Raw genomic sequence first — 22,859 nt, 5'->3', positions numbered from 1 at the left:
AATTCAATTAATAGCCAATTTATAAGCTAACTCACTATTAATTTATAGCCTACTCAATGCAGTTTCAAGCTGGTCTCCTACAGCCAACTATAAAAGTTTTTGCATAGTGCTAAAAATTGCAATAGTGTACCCAGTATAAAAGACATAAAAGTTTACCTTCCAAATATAGACTATCTAAAATGCAATAGCAACAATCTTAACTTTCCTTTAGATACATACCAAGTTGTGTGATTGCTGAATTCTATGAAATTAAACAGATATCTGCACACACTCATATTCATTGCAATATTATTCACAATAGCCAGGGTATGTAAACATATGAAGTGTCCACCAGTAGATAATGGAGAAAAAGAACATGTGGTGTATGTACAAATGGATAGCATTCTACCTTACAAAAAAAGGAACATCTGTTATTTGAACAACATGAACTAGAAGAGCACAGAATGACAAATACTACATAATCTGACTAGTAGGTAGTATCTTAAAAAGTTGATCTTGTAAAAGCAAAGAATAGTGTTATTATGAAACAGGCTTCTATAATCCAGGCTATTGTGTCTGATGGGGAAAGAATTGCCAAATAGCAAGTATACCCAGTAGGAAGTAGCAAGGTGCTACATTTATTGAAGATCACATGAAGTTGTGCTCAGGGCAAGTCCATGCTGACAAAGACACACAGAAAAAGGTGCAGGGGCAACAGAAAAGTAAAAGCATTGAGCACAGGTCATGGTACATGAAAACAGCAATAGCAACAGTGCATGGATAAATCAGGCTTCCAGAATTTAAAGGATTTGCACCTCTGCCCAGATGCCTCCCCCTGAATCTCTAGGTGTGATTGACAGGCATGATTGACATGCTGAATCATCTCAGAGGCTGTCAATATTCATGCTTGCTCCAGAATTTACTCTGATCTTAATTACATGTGTGATATGTGGAATGTATTTAGGAACCCTTAATGAAGTGGGGGTAGGGGGAAGGTCACTGAAGGTCAGGCTAGGAGATCCAATGTGCATATATTCTGGCCTAGAGCATATAGATCTCCCGGGTTTTTGTTATTTTATTTTCTATCTCTCTTAGGACCATGGGAACAAGACTGATCATAGAGTGCTGTTTAGAATTAAATGGAGGAAAGGGAGTGACTCACTCAGCTCCATTGTTTCTAACTATACTAGTAGGAGGTGGCTACCTGAAGCTGGAGGAGGGGAATGTTGGTTCCAGGTTACAAAATTTCAGTTAGGAATATATTCAAAAGACCCTTTGTACAACCTAGTGACTGTAGTTAATAACAATGTGTTGTATTTGAAAATCTCTAAGAGAACTGATTTAAAGTGTTCTCATCACCAAAAAGTGATAAGTATTTGAAGCAATACATATGTAAATTCTCTCCATGTAGCCATTCCACAGTATTTACATATTTCAAAACATCATGTTGGACACCATAAATAAACATGATTTTGGCACCTATAAAAGAGAACACTCTCTATAAGAAATATACCCTTTAGTTAATACAATAAAGAAAATTAAGACACACAGAAAAATCAAGAAAACAGAAAATTTAAAAGAAGTTGGCAGAACCAAATCTGATTTAAAAATTTAGAAATTTTTAAAATGTAGATTACCACATTAAATTGCAAACAAAGTTCAACTATATACAGTTAATAAAATACATAAAAGCTACTAACACAAGTAATATTATTTTGGAGTAAAGACCACTCATAATGATAAGAAATTTAATTTCCTGAGGGATAACACCAATTCTAAATTTGAATGCACTTGTTCAAAGCAAAAATTGACAGAACTACATGGAAAAATAGACTAATGAAACCATGGAGAATTTCAAAATTCCTTCAACAAGTGATAAATAAGAAATAAAATAATTAGTAGGGATTTAGGAGATTCAAACAACATAATATATAGGTTTGATATGACATACATAGACTCTTATGTTGAAAGGTACATATTATACATTATTCACATACAAATAGAACATTATAAATATGATCAAACACTAAATTATAGTCATAATAAATTGCAGAGTTGAATCATATGAACAATATTCTTCAATTAATTTGCAAATCAATACAAATGATTATCACTTTCATTTATTTAGAATTTAAAACACACAATTAATTTAAAATTCAAACAAAAAATCATAATGGATATTAAAACACTTGACTTGAATGATATGGAAGACACCATTATAATTATAAAAATTCTTGGGATGCAATTATATATTTTTAAAAGGAAATGTATAACCTTAAATATATTTCTTAGGAAAACAAATTTAGAAAAATAATGACATAAGTTAAGCATTCAACTTACTAAGATGCAAATGAAAAATGAAAATCAAAATGAAAGAAAAATGATAAAGATGAAGTTAAACATTTCTTAAATAGAAATGGTACAATAGGATCAATTATGTTAAAAGTTGTGTCTTTTAAAAGATCAAACTGATGTTTTCATCTGACAGACTGATCAAGGTAAAAAGAAGGCATTACTACTAATGGGATAGAAATGTTTTTGAAATAATAATGCTGTGAACAGCTATGTCAATAAATTTGAAAACTTTGACAAATATTAAAAAATATAATTTAGAAAGTCTTTAGAAAGCTTGAATAGCAATATAACCATTAAGTAAATTGATTGAGTAGTTATATGTCTTCCTGTGAGAAAAGGATTAGGCCTTAATGGTTTTAGAAGTAAGTTTTATAAAACTTTCATGGAACAGATAATTCCAATTAAAAGCTCTTTTAAGGATTAAAGAATAAACACATGCACCTCAATTTATAAGACTAAAATTCCTTGATACCTAAGTATAACAAAGACAGAATGAGATTAAAAAAATTACAAAACAGCAGTACTCATGCTAGACAAAATATTGCCTAAATGAATCCAGAATTAACTTAAAAAGAATGCTTTGTGACTAAGTTGACTTAACATTAGAAAAGTAACTAATGAGGTTGGGGTGTAGTTCAGCATGTGGTTAGCATGTCCAAGGTCCTGAGTTCAATCCCAAGCACCAAACAAACAAAAATCACATTAATGTAATTCATTCTATTAGCAGTTTGAAAGAGATAAAACAATCAAGTCAATAATTATAAAAGAAGCATTTAGTAACAATAAATCATTAATGATTAACATATCTGGCAAGATAGGAAAATAAAAGCTGAATCATAAGAGTCTTACACTAAAATCTACCATAAACATATTAAATGGTGGAACAGTAGAAATATTTACTTTAAAATGATAAATATGACAAGAATGTTCACTTTCAGGATTTATATATACCATTTTAGATTTCTAGGAAGTATAATAAAAAAGAAAAAAGAAAAGATACAAAATGAGGAAAAGAAGTCAGATTGTCATTATGGGAACATAATATGAATGACTGCACAGAAAATGCAGATGATCTGTTAAATATATTAAAATAAAAACAGAGTTTCCAGGATGACTAAATGTAAGGTCATTTTTACCCTTAAGGAAACTTATGCTATCAGCCAAGATGGAGTAACAGGAATTGAATTTATCCTCATCTCAGAACAACTAATTCACTAGACAAGGTAAGTGAAACAGTGCCTGCAGACACTGGTTAACTGGTTGTTCAAACTTGAGAAGGAAATGAGGTGATGAGGTGAGCCCTAGGTTCCTGAGCTCCCAGACCAGGATGGAGAGCAACAGTGTGCTGCATGTCTCCCTGAGCTGAGGTGATGGGGCTAGAAATCTTGGATTCCACATGAGGAAAGTGCCTGAGGGTGGGGAGAGAATCTTCAGAAAGAGTCACAGGCAGCTAGCACTGCAATATAAACAAGTGAATTGAAAAATAGTACCACTTATGACACTCGTCTCTTAAAACATAAAGTGCCCGGAGGTAAATTCGACAAAAATTATAAAGAGCCTATTGGTAAAACTACAAACAATTGCTAAAAGAAATATTTAAAAAGATATTAATGAAATGGAGAGATGTACTAACCTCGCGGGTGAGAAGTCTCAATATTGTTAAGACATCAGCTCTTCTCATGTTGTTCTTCACACTCAAGTGCAATCTTAATATAATCTCAGCATGAGATGTTTATTTTGCTGGAGGGGAATGCTAGAGATGGAACCTAAGTTCTTCCACATGCTAAACATGTGCTCTGCCACAGAAATACACTGCCAGCCCTTTAAATTTTTTTTTTTTTTGAGACAAGTTGTCTCTAAGTTGTCAGGCTGGCCTTGGACTTGCAATCCTCCTGCCTCAGCCTCCTGAGTAGCTGCAATTATAGGCTTGTGCCATCATGCCTGGATGAATGTTTATAAAAAATGATTCTAATGTTTACATGGAAAGTCAGAGCTTAGAATAGCAAAAATTCCAAATGAATTATAAACCTAAATGGAAAACTTAAACTATACATTTTTAGAAGAAACAATAGGGTAAAAAAGCCTTTGTGACCTTACGTTAGGAGATAATTACTGCCTATAAAATATTGATGAAGATAATTTTGTCAAAGAAAAGAATTCTACTTGTCAAAAGACACTGAAGGAAATGTGAAGCTATAGGCTGAGAAATAATATTTGCAAAAATTATATCTGATAAGTAATTCATATTCATATTTATAAAGAATATTCAATAGTTAAAAACAAGAAAACAAACAGCCCAATTTAAAAAATCATCAAAAGCCTAGACAAGGCATTTTTCCAAATAGAATATACAAATAAAAATAGAACACATCATCAATCACCAGGAAAATGAAAGTAACACCACAATGAGATGTTATCTTACACATAAACTTTGGAGTTCATTTGAAGGCTTACAGTTTCCAAGGGAAGTTCTAAATGGTGAATGTCTATTAGTGTCAGACTATTTTTGATTTAGGCAGTGGTAGTTACCCATTCTTCCAGCTGTCAGATCAAGGTGGCAGTCATACCTCTATTCCCATAGCAACTTACATAGCTCACTGCAGCCAGGGTGCACAATAGGACTTTGTCCTCCAGATAGCTGTGTTCTGACTGATTGCTGCTTCTGACTGCAGAGATGCAGACACAGAGGTGGGGGACACTGTCAACACCCCACGACCACAGTTGCAGTCTCCTCTGAACAAAGAAATGTGAGAGGATTTAAAAGACTGGTCCCTTTCCTGTTCATATTTCTCTTTTTCAACTTTGGAGGCCAGGCGTTTTAAAGCTAGGATATTCAAAGGCAACCATACATACAGGATATTTAGAAAGTCACTGAGCATTCCCAGGGAAAAGAATAGGCTCAGAGGAGACTTGAGAAGAGCTTCAATTTACATTTTACATTGATTTTCAGGACAGAGGTAACTGATAATAATCAACCAGCAAACACACCCAAGAGAAAGGGGAGAATCTTGTTTCTTAAGCTACCATGTTACGCAATTCAAGTATTCAGCTTTCAACAACAAAAAACAAAATAAACAAAGAAACAGGAAAGTATGACCTGTTTAAAGGAAAGAAAATGACCCAAAAGAAAAGATCCCCGAGGAAGACCAGATGGCCAACCTACTAGACAAAGACTTTAGACTAACTGTCTTAAAGATGCTCCAAAAACAGATGGACGATTAGGACAAGGTCAAGAACATGTTAAAAGAACAAAATATAAATATAAAGAGATAAAAAGCACAAACAGGGAACAGAAATTTTGAGGCTGAAAAGTACAATTGAATCAAAACATCCATTTCAGAGATTTAAAAGAAGATTTGAGCAGATAGAAGAAAGAATTAGCAAATACAGGCCAATTGAAGATATCACATTTTGGCAACAGAAAGAAGGAAGGCTGAACAAAAATGAACAGAGCCTAAGGAAACTTTGGGGCATCACGCAGTGGGCCAGCCTGTAAACCATGGGAGTCTCCATAGGAGAAGAGAGAAGGGGACAGGGAGATTATATGAAGAAATAGTAGCTGGAAATATCTAAAAAATGATTCAAAATAACACGTGTACAAATATCCGAGAAATTCAACTAACTCGAAGCAGGATAAATACAGCAAAACTCAGCCGTGCATCAGAATCAAACTGTGAAAGCTAAAGAAAAGACAAAATCTTGAAAACAGCCATACAGAAGCAGCTGGTCTCACAAACAGGACCTTCAGTGGTCAGGGGATTTTTCACTGGAAGTCTGGATGCTAGAAAGTTATATATTAAAATTCTGGATGGAAAACACTGCCAATCAGAATTCTATATGTGGGAAACTTCTCCAAAAATGAGCCAGAGGTTAAGACAATCCCAGATAAGCAAAGGCTGTTTGTTACCTAAGACATACCCTACTGGCATAGTGAATAGTCCTGAAGGTTTGAGGGAAAGATGCCAAGCAGCACCTTGCAGCCACATGAAGAAATAAAGACTGCTGTAAAGGGAAACACCTGGCAGTTACAAAAGCGAGTGAGTTTGTAATCTTAGTTTGTTAAGCAGGTTTTTTGTTTTGTATGTGATATAAGAGACTAGTGCATGAAAGAACAATTCATAATCTATGTTTTTGGACACAATGTAATAAGATTTGATTTTGTGACATCAATAATCAAACTAGGGTGGGGACAGAGCTTGACAAGTGTAGAGTTTTTACTTTATATTGAAGTGGAGCTGGTATAAATTCACATTAGTGTTATAACATTAATATAATCCGTAAGGTCACCACAAAGAAAGTAGCTATATATTATGCACAAGAAGAAATTAGAAAAGAATTGAATGTATCACTATAAAGTTCATCTAAACATAAAATAAGACTGTAATGCAATAATAAATGAAGGACAAAAATCTATAAAACATATAAATAACAAATAGCCAAAGACAGAAGTAAATCATACTTTATCAATAATAACATTAAATTTCAATTGATCAAAATATTCAATGAAATAGCAGATTGGTCAGGAGCCTAAAAGACATATAATCCAACTACAGTATAGGCTATCTATAAGAGACTCTCTTTAATTCCAAAGGCACAAATAGATTGAACATGAGAGAATGGAAAAAGATATTCCATGCAAATAATAGTCATGCTGTTTTTACAGTAGCTTTGTAATATGAGTATATGGAAGCTCCTCTAAAGGAACAGAAGTAGGCTGGACTTGTTGCAAAGCTTTTTCTTATTCTAGGCTCCACTCAAAACTAGCAGCTTTCTGAGTCACTTAGTAAATGGGCTGGAGTAAGACAGCTAAGTGAGAAAAGTGTTGCCTCCAAAATCCAAATAGGCCCACTAGGCATTGGGACTCTTTTTTGGCTGTAGGAGAAGCCAGATGCAACAACTTATCTTTCACCTTAGAAGGAATATCTCTACATGCCTTACTCCATTGGACCCCTAGAAATTTCACTGAGGTAGAAGGACCTTAATTTTCATTGGATTTATTTCCCATTCTCTGGCTTTCAAATGTTTTACTAACAAATCCATTCCCACATTTGCTCATCAGGCCCAAGGTAAAGAAGGCAATAAAGGAAACAATTCATGGTGGAAGAAGACAGCAAAAAGCAACAAAGGAAAAGTAACTAACACACCTTATATACTTGTTTTCTTCAGTGTTTTTATCATGAGAGAAGGTTGGATTATGTCAAAGGCTTTTTCTGCATCTCCTGGGATGATCATGAGATTCGTGTCCTTGGAGTTGTATGGGGGCAGGGAGGAGTAGGAAGGGTTTCATACCATTTATGTGATATTATTTATGTAATATTTCAAAACTTATAAAGTACACTGTATGTATGTGCAGTTATACATCGATAAAAGAGATTCTAATGATATAACAAAATATAATTTTCTTGGTTACTTTTTGTTGCTGAAACAAAAATACCTATCACCCAAAGTTTAAGGAGGAAAATATTCCAGCTCACAGTGTGTAGAGGTTTCAGTCCATAGTTGGTGGCTCTAAGGCTATGTGACATAGCAGAGAAGAGACAGTCCATGGTGTAGCAGGCAAGAGACAGTAAAACAACAAACAGCAGCAGTCAGCTCACCTTTCCCTTATATCCAATCCTGGCTACTAGCCTTTTGGGTGGTGGTATCCAGAACTATGCTGATTCCAATCAGTGGACTAATTTAGTACCACACACCCTTAATCCCAGTATTACAAGCCCCAGATCGAGCCAGCTCTACAAAGCCCCATCTATAAGTGCATGAGCTTTGGGAGACCATCTAGAGACAAGTTGTAACACCATTCCATATCTGTTAGAACAACTTAAAATTTAAACAATTGCCCACACCCAGTGTTGGAGAAAATGTGATGAAACTACAACTTTTATATATACTGCTCATAGCCGTATTAAATTATTGCATCATTTTGGAGACCCCTTGAAATTTCTTACACATTTAAGAAGGTTTCACTTAATACATGATAGACTGATTATTGTTTGGGATCTTCAGAGAAGTGAGGACTGATGCATAGTGACTCACAGACAAGAGTTGATGACAGATGTCTGTCGTCATAGGTGAAGGTATAAAAAAAAGTGTGGCATTGTCATGCCATAAAATAGAAGTCATAGCACAGGGAATAATTTGAGACTCTAGTAACAGGAAATGTGTGATCTTATTAAAGAGAAAACATAAAATAATTCAGATATCAGAAGACCCCAAGGTAAATAGGTAGAGATAACATGTTATAAATGGGCAAACTCAAGGGGCAAAGTTCCCAAATTGAACATTGAGTCTATACTTTATTGAGGAACAGTCCCTAGAGCCACTCCAAAAGCCAGAGTCATTTCCATAGATGTCTTGTCCTTCCTAAAGAGTGACAGAGGATATGCTCCAGTAGAGATGTGATTAGATTTTAACCACATTAGAAAACATCTTTCTAGGATTAATGCCATCACTTGTTTGGATTAGAAGATAAAGAACCACGAATGAAGAGACAGGAAGACAAAAGGGCCTTTTCAGTTCTTTGTACCTGCATGTACATAACTTGGGCACCTCAGTGAGAAAGGAGCTCATTCTCACTGTTTATTTGATATTCAATGGCCGGATATGATTTCCATATAATTAAGAAGACAGTAAGTCTTCCCAAGACTCTGGCTACTTAATGACAGGGCTGTGAACTGTGACATCATAAGCCCCTTATTAATTAGTTTTCCAGGATAGCTGGAATATTTGCAGTTGAGTGCTGCTCCTGCTTAAATCTAGAGATGAAGAAGCTGAGCCAAGGGGTGGTGCTGCTAATCGTTTCCTCCTTCTCAAAGTACATAGATGCATTTTCTTCAATTAGACATTAATTTTCCACAGAGCTTCTGAAGGTTTTGGTGTATCTGCCTTTGGTTTATCAATTCTAGTGTCTAAGGTAATGTGATATCTGGTTAAGTTAAAGTTATACGTCAGTAGTTTGCAGATGCTCTGAAGTAGAGTATAGAAGGGGTACAAGTCCATACCTCAACAAGCCCACTCAGCACGAGGTCAGGGTTCTTCAGAACAGACTCTGACATGGGGCTATCCAGCAAGTCACTGACATTCCTTGACATCTATATTGTCTTTGATGGCAGGGGAGTCTGCTTCATCTTTACATATTCACCTCTTAAAACAGGAGCCTATCTTGAAGATGTCACCTCGTGGTACTTAACAATGAAATAACTGGATAGATGGCTAAATGTGACCACTGTGACCACAGCAAAACCCAGTGTGAAAATCATAGCACTGACAGAGAGCACAGAATCCCAGTGTGGACACCAGAGGGCTGAAGGAGAGCATAGCACCTTATTACAGATAACACAGTTCTAGTGGAGCACAAAACTTAGTGTAGATCCTATAGGACTGATGGAAAGCACAGAATCTCACTAAAACACTAAAGGGATGCTAGAGACCATGGAACCCAGTGTGGACACCACAAGGTTATTGAAATCACAGGACCCAGTGTAGATACCACTGGGTTGATGTATTGCAGAACCCCAATGTGGAAACCCTATTTCTGATGAAGAGAAAGGAACTCTGATGTAGGTACCACAGGGCTGATGGAGAGTGCAAACCCCAGTGCGGACACCATACCGGGGATTGAGAGCGCATACCCTCCAATGTGGGCATTGTGGGCCTTAAAGGAAATACAGATCCCTGTAGAGCTTAACAGGTGTAATGGAGGTTGCACAAATCCATGGAGGACATGGAGCTTTTGGAGATCAGAGAACTATTATTGTTGGGTGCCACATTGCTGATGAACACTACAGACCCTGGCATAGCCACCACAGAGCTGATCAGAGCTGATGTTGACTACAGAGCCCCACTGTGAATATCACCCTGATGCAATGTACACAACATCCTACTGTGTACCCAGAGTGCTTTGGAGAGCACAACCCCAGTGGGGACAGCATAGTCTGGGTTGAGAGAATACAGACACCTTGTGTGGCCTGAGTTGTGGTGGAGAGCACTGAATGACAACATGGTCACCACAGGGTGGATGGGGACTTCGAACTCTGGGCCAAATGGCAAAGTGCTGATGGAGAGTTTGGAGTTGCAGATTAGATCTCCACAGGCTGAAGGAGTGTCCAGAACCTCAGTGTGGACACAACAGGGAAATGGAGGTCAGAGAAGTCACTTCAGTGGTCTCTATTTTCTGACCAAGCTGCGAATGTTCACAGATTTTTTGGTGGCTACACTTTAGAAAGGAGCATTTTTAGATCACCTATGATATGGCAAGTAGTGTACTCTGTTCAATTTATTTGATCTCTCAATTAAATATTCTTGTATTCAAAGCACATGGATTAGAAAATGATAGCTTGTTAAGAGTGATACAGTTTCCCGAGGTCTCCCAGGCAGCTCATGGCTGAGCTGGCACTTGAGCCAGATTCATGTAATGATAGAGCCTGTAATTTTTCTATTAAACCCCACTGAACTGTCTTAAAAATGGCCAGTGTGCCTGTTCGATTTGGTCAACAGAGAACATATGAACGTTTCTGGCTTTAGACCCGTCTTTGTCGCAAGAGCAGTTGGCTTACTCTTTTTCCACTTCAAATCAGCTGGATAATGGCTTTCGCTTTCCACTCTATTTCACTCTAACTGTAAGTAATAGTAGATAAGGTTTGCTGTGAGATAGTAGAAAAGAAAAAAATGTGTTTTTCCTTGACATCGGCTCTGTGCTAATAAATGCCCAGACTTTTCCCAGCTGTGCTGTCGGATCAGAGAAAGCCCCTGCACCACTTGCAGTTCATGGATTCTGTCCTTTGAACCTGGCTCACAGATCTTGAAAGCCACAAAGAAGCCATGAGCCTAAAGAATCGGTCTTCAGACTCTGCAAGGGCAGCAGAGACTAACTGGACAGGACTCACTCCTGCTTAGACTCCTGTCCTCCCACATGGGCCCCTAAGCAGCACTACTGACAGTGCCTCTGGGGGGGAACCTGTGGGCTGGTCTTTGGTTTCTGTACAGGTCAGGAGCGAGTCATTCCAGATGGATCTGGAAGAAGTCTCTGGAGTCTGGGAATCACTAAGGGCTAGCACAGATGCTGTACAGGAGAGGAAGGTGGTCCAGCAGCTCTGGGAAATGCAGAGAAAGCCCTGGCTAAGGGCACTGTGCTGCAAGAGAGGTTGAAGCAGGGTGCTATCCTAGGTAGGGCCCCACAGGACACAGGAGACATGGACCTGGACTTGGGTGATAGAAGTGAAAGGCAAAAGGCTTTATTTCAACAGCAAATTTATATGTGACTCTATTTTCTATATTTCCCAAAGTGAAAGTAATGATTATTCATTAAATTTATAATAACAATTTAAAGAAGGTATGATAATTATATGGAAGATGAGACAGTCTCTTAGCATGCATATTACTTATAACAAAGCAATCTGAATTTACATGCACACCACTAAGCTTGTGGGGCCAGAAGTCCTCAGGTCTGCTTAGCAAGCAAAGAAGGCACCTACAAATGCACTGCAGGGGACTCCTTGTCAAAAACACAAATGCAGAGCATGCGCAGTACCCACGACAGTCTGCTACCTTCACAATTTAGAAAACAAGACTCTCAGAGTCTGTGTTGTAGGGAAACTCAGGTGTGTGGAGAAAGGAGGCCACCCGGGGTCAGATGTTCCCATGGTAGGCAGAGCTCATGGCTAGCCTAGACGACCTTGCGTCCAGAAGAAGCTTAACTCCAGGTGTCTGAAGACTAGACTGTAGGAAGCCACGATGTGATTTAACATGGTAGAAAGGGAAGACTTTGTCTAGATTCACTACTTTTAGTGTCTTTGAAGATGAGAATCATCTTGTGTTTTAAGCTTAGATGTGCCTAAGAATCCTGATTCATTTTACTGAGTGAAAAAGAGCTACTTAGTGTTACCTGACATGGGGCTAATTTCCTTCCCCTTCTGTGATTCAAACCCATGATTAGACATAACTTTCCTATATTGCACAGGACTAACATTTTAAAGCCTACGCAGCTGAGAGAAATGAGCACTGATGAAGGACCATCATTTACACTGGCCCTTTCCTTCTGGAGACTGTTTCTAGGCTCAAATTCCCCCACTACATACTTTGCTCATACTGTGTGCTGTTTTAGGACAGAATTGTCAGTGTCTCCCCAAATGCTGTGTCAAGGATGCCTGGGAGAGCAGAGGTGCTGGGGGATGAGACCGGGGCTCATTTGAGCTTCCTGGTCACCGTGCTGTGAATGAGATGAATCAGCTTTGGGGGAGCCCTCTCAGTGTGGCCCCCTCTATCACCATCCCTGTGAGCATCTGAGCACCTGGTGCTCTCCCCCTGCCTCTTGGGGTTAATTAATTGGTCACTCCTTGTCTCTCCAATACCCTTTCTCCTCTTGATCCTGTTTGTGGATTACATTTTATTTCTTGTTTTAGTTCATTTTCAACTGCTCTAACATAATACCACAGCTTGGGTAATATTTTTATAATAAATGTTATGGCTTGTATTTAGATGTCCCCATAAAGTCTCATATGCTCCTAGGTGGGGTTTTTCAGAGATGCCTAGATCTAGGGTGTGTGAATGTGAATTAAAGGTGTGTAATAACTAAATGGGTTTAGCCTAGTTCTGGGTGTGGATAATGGAAGCTCCACCTTAGGTGTGGGTGGCACCAATCAATAGGCTTATAACCTGAATGGAATAAAAAAGGAAATGAAGAAGGCAGGCTCACTGCTACTTCTTGCCTGCCCTGGACTGCCATGGACTGTTTCTCCTTTGCCATGCCCCTCTGCCATGCTGGCCTGCCTTGGAGCCAGGTAACTATGGATTGAAACTTCTACAAGCTGTGAGCTGAAATAATCTTTTCCTCCTTTAACTTGTGGGTATTTTGACCCAGAAACTAAACAGTAACTAAGAAAACGTTTTTCTGGCTTTTAGTTCTGGAGGCTGGGAAGACAAAGAAGATGGTGCCAGCCTCTGGTGAGGCTCATGATGCATTATATATAACCTAGAGAGGGCAAGCCAGCACATTCACAGCAGGCAATGGACATGGGAAGGGTGGAGGAAGAGAACACATCCTTTTACACTGCCAGTGAGAGCCCTGGATTTGGGTGCTTATGGTCTAGGTCAGAGCTCACCGCAGCACCCTAATGGGCTTCCTCCATTGCTCCCTCTCTCAAAAATGGAGCTCCCCAAGCTGGAGGCCTAGGCATCCATATAACTCCTCATCTCTCACTACCCCCACAGGACATCAGGACTAAGAAGTGCATCTCCTTCTGCCTCCAGACAGCTCTGATATCAGCCTGTGTCTCCGTGCTCTGCATGCCCTTGTTCTGCCTCCTTCTCTTGTCCCTGCCTCTTCTCTCTCCCCAAACAGGAGCCAGGACCACCATGTTAGAAGTCCAGCCTCCAAGTCCTCCCTCTGCTGCACAACTCCACTCTATGGGCCGGCAGTGGGGACATCTACTCAGCAGAAAGGGACAGGATGAATCCACTTGGTGTGTGGCCCAGTGGGAACAGCTCTGCCACGGTGCCTTGTCACTTACCACACAGGCCAGGCAGCTACAGGCTGCAGATCTGAGTCATGGCAGATGGTTCTGTGATCTTCTTGGGCCACAGAGGCAGAGGCCTACAAGGAGGTGATCCGAGGCCCTCTCCCGCTGGCCTCCCTGCCCCAGAGGCTGTTAAGGAGCAGTTTATCAGAGCAGAATTGCAAGCTGGAGCCACCCAGCTGCAGCTAGAAAGGGCAAAAGTCTTATCAGAGAGGAAATGGATGAGAAGTAGTTCAGTGGCCCTAGAGGACAGTGTCTCCTTTACACAGTGTGCTTGTCTGCCACAGGCAATGGGAGAAACCTCAGAGGAGACTGGACCTGGGGAAGCACATGCATTCCCAGAGGATGCTGGGCCAGGGACTAAAGAGCCCTTCATTTTTGAAGGGGGAAGGATTCTGAGAAGATGTGGCAAATGCCTGCAATGGTGTAGACAGGTTGTTTGATGAAGAGCAGGGAGATCAGCAAGGAGGAGGTTCTTCTGACTGTGTGGGTTGGGGGATGTGGTTCCAGATGTATCTGTCACTTCTGAGTGTATTGTATGTTTTTGCTGGTCTTGGTCTCAGGTTACCAGAAACAGGAATGTGCCCAGAATTCCTCAGATGGTGTGACTTAAAAAAACAAAGAAGCCCCAAACTCTCATTTGAAACACTAGCTTTTAACTGCTTTTCTGCTAGTTTTGCTACTTGGTTTTCCTAAATTTTCATCAACACCAGTGTAGTTTTCTTTTGTAATTATGGTGAAGCATTGATGCCCAATATTTCTGGAAGGAGGACTTCTGTGTTGGTAGCATACCTTCTCTGTTGTTTGATAATGCATGATTAAGTGGGATCCTTTCAGCAAATGAGGAAAATGAACTCGCTGGTATAGAAGTAGCTACCCTGTTGAGGTTTGAGTAAGAACACATGCAATGAGGTCTCACTGACCCCAGAGCTCTTTTTTCCAGACATCATTCACCCAGTCTTGAGAGAGTGCCAGGAAGCACAAACCTTTGCCCAGACACTTGAGGCCAGGGGACCTTGTGTCTCTGCTTTGCCAAGAAGCAGGGCTCACCTCTGGGTCCCACCACTTTGCAGTTGCATGTGCTGCCTAGTATGATTCTCACCAGCTATCATCAGGGAATAAAAAAGAGAGAGTCCAGAATGCAAGACACTAACTTTGATCAGGGATCCAAAGACTTTTTTGGTTGTGTTCCCAAGGGCAGTTTGTCTTATAGGCTTTCCCTCTTTTTACATACATGCTCTTTAATGCTTTCAAGCTCATCTTTAAGTTGAATGAGGATCTTGGAGCTGAAAATTTTCTTATCCTAACACATCGAGCCCACTTTTTTCCAGACTTAAACCAGACTCCTATTTCTGGGTCCTTTGGAGAAGTGCTGATAATTTACTGCTTATACATTTGGATATCTTTGGAAAGAGCAGATTCAGAGGACCTAGGGTGGCAGTGAAGGGTGAAGCTTCATGTGATTGTGAGGTGGTTGTGGACGTGAGAAGTAGGAATGGAGAGAATCAGAGCTGGAACTGGAGGTAAGTGAGTCACTCTGCCATCCTGGAACTTTTGGCATTGGAATGGTCTACCAGTGAGGTTGCTATGTCCCAGCATCAGAGATCATATTCCGAGTAGGAAGAAAAAGGCATGGTCTGCCTTCCTGTTCATGAGTGACTGATATATATCACTCTACTTTCTTGGCCAGCAAGAATTAGTATTAGTAGTGCATAGAAAAAGTAAAAATGACATGTGAAGAGTGATAGAAGAGTGTAACAGAAATATCAGCTCAGAGTTCTTACTTTTGAAAGTAACTTTTTGGGGGAGGTAGGTTTTACAGGGATAACACTCAAATTCATATTGTGTACTATAAAAGTTACTCTTTAGCTGAATAATTATCTACTGAGTGACTGAAAGAATGAAGAAAGGCAGGGGTTAAACATTTAAAGGGGACATGTGTTCAGTTGGCATGGTCCAGTGGAGTGGGAAGGCAGTTAGGGGGACTCATAATTCTCTTTATCTTCATTGTCAACATCACTCTTAACTATCACCATCAGAGCCCTTTAATATTTCTCAAGAGCCTTACTTTATCTTTAGTGAGGTGATATAAATAGTCTGATTTGGGATCCATTGGGCCACTTATATCACCACTCTAAGCCTTACCTTTCTTGATAGTTTTTATGGTTTGGATCTTACACATCTCCAGAGGCCCATGTATTGAAGTCTTGTTCCCTAGTGCTCTTGGAAAGTGGTGAAATCTTTATATAAGGTGGGACATAGTGGAAGGAAGTTAAGTTACTGTGGGGTATGCCCTTGTAGGGGATATTGGAATCCTTGCTAAGTACTCTCTTTACTTCCTGGCTGCCATGAGATGAACAATTTTGTTCAGACACATGTTCCTTGCCATACTGTTCTGCTTCACCATGGGGCCAGAGCAATGAGGATAAGTGACCATGGACTGAAACCACTGAAACCATGAGCCAAAATATATCTTTCTTCCCTGAAGCTGACCACCTCAGGTATTTTGACATAATGATGGAAAGCTGACTGACATAAAGGTAAAGGAAACCATGTGCTTACAGTAGTTTGCACAAGGTTTGTCACACAAAAGTGATCAATAGATACTGAACTTCAGACACCATTTCATCATCCTGAATATTTTCATTGTCTGCATTTCTTGTAGGTTATGCTTACACTTAATCTTAAGGAAAGGAGAATGTCTGTTGCTAGAACCTTCGTCAAGGGTAGTGATTTAGGTAGAAAATTTCCAGTGGACCCTTGACTTACTAACTCAATTTGTTCACAAGGGATGGTTGTAACTCAAGTTGGTCAATTGAAGGCTCAGACTCCTCTACACAGCCTTCAAAGTCTCTCTCCTATATACAGGCAGATCTCAGTGTCCTTAGAGAAACATTTGTCCAGGATTTCTCAATTAACCCCACACATGAAAGATGTTGTAATGTTCCTTCCAGACCTCTTTAAGGGTTAAATCTGTATCTGAGACCATCTGGAAGCACAAGTGGCCAGCATTTGGGTCATAACTCAAGACTTTATAAGCTAAAGTTATAACTTTAACTTTATAAGTTATAAGTTAAAATTAAAATTCTATCACCAGGCACTAAACTAAAAACGAAATGGATTAAGGATCTAAATATTAAAATAGAAATGCTGAATTTCCTGGAACAGAGGTTAGGTAGAACTCTTGAAGACATTGGTGTGGGAAAAGATTTTATGAACAAAACCTCAGGTGCCCATGAACCAGCACAAACTATAAACAAGTGGGATCTCTTCTTATTAAAAAGCTTCTGCACAGGAAGAGAAACCACAATGAGTGAAGAGACAACCCACAATGTGGGAAAAAATTTTCACCTGCTGCTCCTCAGACAAAGGTCCACTATCTAGAATCTATAAAGAACTTAAAAAAAATCAGACCTCCTAAATTTGAAGACACAATCCAAAAATGGGCATCTGAAAGAAACAGACATTCTCAGACAAAGAAGTAGTAATAGCAAATAAACATATGAAAAAGTGTTCAACATCACTGGTCATTCAAGAGATGCAAATGAAAACAATGCTGAGATTCCACCTCACTCCAGAAAGAATGGCTGCTATCATGAAATCAACCAATAGCAAATTCTGGCAGGGCTGTGAGGAAAGAGGAACACTGCTCCCCTGCTGGCGGGAGTGTATACTGGTGCAACCACTGTGAAAATCAGTATGGCGATACCTCAAAGAACTAGGACTGAAAGTCCCATTTGACCCAGCTATTCCCCTGCTGGGTATCTTCCCCAAAGAATTAAAAGAATCATACCACAGTGATATATGTGCACCCATGTTCATAGCAGCACAATTTGTAATAGCTAAACTTTGAAGTAGCCCAAATGCCCATCAACTAGAGACTGGATAAAGAAAATGCTTTTTTAAAAAAATAAAATGGAGTATTACTCAGCCATAAAAAATGAGACATTAGAGACATTTATAGCTAAATGGACGCTCATTGAGGTGATACTCTTAAGTGAAATAAACAGGGCATACATGTGTAAATACTGAATAGTTTCTCTAGTGTGAGAAACTGAAAGTGTAAATAAAGACTAAATGGTATAATAGATAATGTGAAATAGGAAGAAAAGGGTCAAAGGGGAAGGGGAAGTGGGAGAGGTAAGGGAATGGAAAGAAGGGAATGGAATTAATATAAGAAAATGAAAAAATGGAAACAAAGTCTTTGTAAATAGAGGGAGATGGAGGGGTTGAAGAGAGGGCAGGGGAATGGGGAAAAAGTAAGAACCACGAGAGATTATGTAAAGGCTCAAATTTCCAATTATGAATGTCATTATATTGTGTACCTGAAAATGTACCAATAAGATAAAATTTAAAAAAAATGATTACTACAGTTTGAGAAGTAGCTAGAGTATTGCAGTGGAATTAGGATAAAATTAGAGGGTCACAAGGCCAGGGTTTAAACACTAGCTCTGGCATCTCCTAGCTTTGTCCCTGGAACTCCTTCATCTCAGTTCTCATATTTGCTAAATAGAGTTACCAGTATCACTCTCCCAGTGAGATAACAAAAAGACTTCCAGAACTAAAGGGCTTCAGCAAAATTTAGTTAAATCTGCATGGAGTATAAATGTTAGCAACCAAGTAGTCATTCAAACATATACTTAAAAAATTAAGCTAATTAATTCAGTCTTTTTAAATACCTTTAAAGGCAACCAACTTGAACATACTTATTGAACTTAGTTGTTTGAAATATTTACACTAGTCAATTTTGACCATTTAGCCAAAAGCAAAAAGAAAAGGCTTTAATTGATTTTTAAGAATACCATATTTAAGAAATCTCATCTCTGTTTCAGAAGATTTACTTCACTTGCACAGGAGAAACATGAGAAGTACCCCAGATTGTATTCTGTGTTTCTAAATAAATAAAAGCTCTGAAAAATCTCCTATGTGAAAATAAACCTCCTTTTTCTCTAAAAAAAAAATTCTTATCATAACCCACACTGTTTTTATGTAAGGCTAGTTGTAACTTGAGGGTCCACTGTATCTTCTATTTTAATAATATGGTCCAGTCTGTTAGAGGAAAATCTAAAGGATCATTTGAAACATAATGAATATTTTTTTCTCCAGAATCCTCATGAGGCCTTAAATCCACTTAAACAGACAACATGGAAAATTTAAGGACTTCTGGAAAGATAGTGGAATGGTGAGCAGCAGAGCAACAGCCTATCCAATATTTGGAATCCAGATGGTGTAATATAGCAATGTGAGGGAAGAGAAGGAGAAAAGAAATGGGTCTCTAGGACCCAGCAAGTATCTGAAGCAAGAATTAGAGCCCATGGTAAGAGTGAAGAGAGGCACCACAATGCAGAAGAAAGAAGTGGAAAGTGGTGCTTTCTCCTTGAGCTTTGACTCATGGTGTGGGAGAGGTGGCTCGAATTTGCAGACAGTCAGTGCCTACTGGGTACCCCAGAGGTGTCCATGGAGAAGTGCACCACTGGAATGGAGCAGTGGATGCTGTGCACTGCAGTGGCTGGTGAGTTATTCATGTTCAGACATTCCCCAAGAGAGGGCAATCGGCTGATGGCCATTTTGGAAAGGGACCAATGGGAGTCAGAACTCAGAGCAGCTGTGGGTTGGCTCCATCTAGTAGCTCCAAGTGTCAGGGTGGTGTGCAACTGAGATCAATCCAACAGGAGATCAGGGAGCTGAGTTCAAATTGGTAGGGAGCTAAGTCCAAGCTGGCAGGAGCCACTCAGAGTGCTGTGGGCTGAAAAACTTAGATCCCAGCTTCACAGCCAGAAACCAGAAGCAGCCTAAACTTCAGTGTAACTAAAGGCTCAGGTTTGCTGGGATTATTTACCACCTCTATAATCCTGCTACTGGCTTTCTGGGATCAATCAACACAGATCTGTATTCTGTCTTCACCCTCTGTCAGCAAGCAGCAGCAGAGACATGCTTTGAAGTAGATATTCATCTTTTGCTTTTGTTCGTTTCTCTACTTTTTAATTTTTTTGTTTTTCTTGATTGTTTTCTATTGTTTTTATATGAGTGAGAACATTGTTTCTAGTTTTTTATTTATTGTTTTTTACTTCTATTTCTTCTTTCTTCCTCTCTTGTCCACTTCACCAGTTCTGAAAGCTTGTGTAATCTTCCTTTGTCCTCCATCCTTGCTTCTAATCCCTTTCTCTTCTTCTATTTCTTTATTTTTCCCCCTAACTTCTTAAATTTTCTTCTTTGAGAGTAAAAATCACCATATTGAGGGGATATTTAATCTGCACAATTTTCTGGTTTGTTTTGATTTGGTTATATAACTACAAATCTTGTTCATATATTTAAAGGTGCCAAAATAATAATTACCACAATTTGTCATTTTCTAGGATGTATTTGATGATATTGCTATTATTGATTGTACTACTTTAACCAAGGTGACATAGTTATTCTAATCAGTTGTTCTTCCTTGTATGCCAGACTGAGATTGCCTAATTGTCTTAAACAATACTATAGCCCAGTGCCAAAATACCAGAGAGGGCAAATTAGCAGCAACTTCTCATCTCTGATACACTGAAGAGGTAGGATCTTGTAACAGACTCAAAACCCAAAAGCCAGTTATACCTGGAAGACATCTCTGAGAAGCAGTTATTTCCTAAGGGTTCTCAATACTAGCAATAAAGATACCTACCATCAACAATATATAAGCATCAATATAGGAATTAAACTAAAAAACCCCCAGAAAATAAGAAGACACTTAAGGAAGATGCAGCCCCAGACTTCCAGCTCACCAAAAGCAAACCCAGGGGGCTATGACATAGAACAATTCAAAAGCCACTCACCTGGGCTCCTGCAACTGGTAACAGTGGAAGTAGCAAAGCAAATGAATGAGGTTTTAGAAAATATCAAATCAGAAATAATTTCTCAGATAACTTCAGCGATGATGACCATAATGAAGAGCATGATTAGTGAATCTAGAGAAGACAGATTAAAAAATAGAAGTGCTTAGGAAAATGATGGAAACCATGAATGCTCAACATAGAAAAGAAATGTAATCCATGAAACAGATTAAACCAGATATCCAGGAGATTAAAAATTCAGATGAAAGTATACACAGCAGAATGAACCTATGTGAGGACAGAATACCAGATATACAAGACAAGTTTCTAGTTAGTGATCATAAAATGAAAGATTTCTTAAAATAGCAAGAGACCACAAAAAATTAATCCAACAGGTGCTAGAGGATGCAAAGAAGAATAACATAAAATTGATCAGAGTCAATGAAAAATCAGGAGATAGTGCAAATGACATATAAAACCTGTTCACAGAAGTAATGGCTGAAAGCTTCCCAAGCATGGAAAAAATTTGACATACAGATAAATAAAACATATAGAACTCCAATTAACCATGACCAAAAAAATAATCTACTCCAAGAAATATACTAGTCAAGATTCCAGAAATTCAACACAAGAACAGAAAATTAAAAGCTGTTAGAGAAAGAAGCAAATCACTTACAAAGGAAAGCCCATCAGAATTACAGAAGACCTTTCAACACAAACCTGTAAGTCAAGGAGAGCTTGATGTGAAGTATTTTAAGCCCTAAAAGATCTCCAACCCAGATTGATGAACCATGCAAAACTATCTTTCAAAATTCATGGAGAAATAAGATACTTCATGACCACCAAACTAGCACTCTAAAATGTTCTTCAGGACATTCTAGAAAGAGCTAATGAAGAGTACAACTCACAAACCCCAATAGAATGAATCCACCAGGCAAGGTAAGCAACAATAGGAAGGGAACCAACAATAGGAATATAATATGACAAGGATAAATCAATACATACCAGTTATAACCATCAATTTAAATGGTCTCAATTCATCAATCAAAAGAAACAGATTGACAGAATGGACTAAGAAACAATATCCAACAATATGCTGCACATAAGAAACACATTTATAAGACACATATGTGTAAATACTGAATAGTTTCTCTGGTTTGAGAAACTGAAAGTGTAAATAAGGATCAAAATGTATAACAGATAATGTGAAATAGGAAGAAAAGGGCCAAAGGGGAAGGGGAAGGGGAAGTGGGAGGGGAGGGGGAAGGAAAGAAGGGAAAAGAAAAAATATGAGAACAAGAAAAATGGAAACAAAGTCTTGTAAATAGGGAGGTATGGTGGGATTGAAGGGAGGTGAATGGGGAAAAATAGGAACCAAATTATATCACGTAAAGGAACAAATTCAAAATGATGAATGTCATCATATTGTATACCTAAAATGTACCAATAAACTTAATTTAAAAAAAAGAAATTCATAGAGTGTAAGTCAAAGGATGGAAAGCATGTGAGAGGAACCCGGAAAAAAGCAGGGGTAGCTATTCTATTTGCAGACAAAGTAGATTTCAAGCCAAGACTGATTAAGAGAGACAAAGTCACTACATTCTTGTTAAGGGATCAATCCAAGAGGAAGAGATGACAATAATAAATATATATGCACCAAATACCAGTGCACCCAACTATATAAAAAATCAAATAAACACTAATACAATTGTAATGGAGGATCTCAATTCCTCACTCTCACAAACAGACAGGTCAACCAGAAAAAAAAATCAACAAAGAAATATCAGAACTGAACCAAACTTTTGAACAAATGGACTTAGTAGATGTCTACAGAGTGTTTCACTCCCACAACATCGAATATACATTCTTCTCAGCTGCACATGGGCCACTATCCAAAATAGACCACACACTAGCACATAGAATATGTTTAAGCAAATCCAAAGGAATTGAAATTATCTCATGCATATTATCAGATGATAGTGCAATGAAATTGAAAATCAGTGACAAAGAAAACCACAAAAACTTCATAAACAATGGAAATTAAATAACACCCACCTGAAAACCAATGAGTCACAGATGAAATTAAAGAAGTAATCCATCAGTTTCTACAATTAAATGATATCAATACAACATACCAAAACTTATAAATGCAATAAAAACAGCCATATGAGAGAAATTTATAGCAGTAAATTCTCACATCAGGAAAACA

Source organism: Heterocephalus glaber, unplaced genomic scaffold (genome assembly GCF_053883595.1).
Source record: "Heterocephalus glaber isolate CG9 unplaced genomic scaffold, H.glaber_assembly_v1.0 deba00000347, whole genome shotgun sequence".
Classification (NCBI taxonomy): Eukaryota; Metazoa; Chordata; class Mammalia; order Rodentia; family Bathyergidae; genus Heterocephalus; species Heterocephalus glaber.
The sequence above is the reverse complement of the archived record's forward strand: the minus strand, read 5'-3'. Positions refer to the sequence as shown.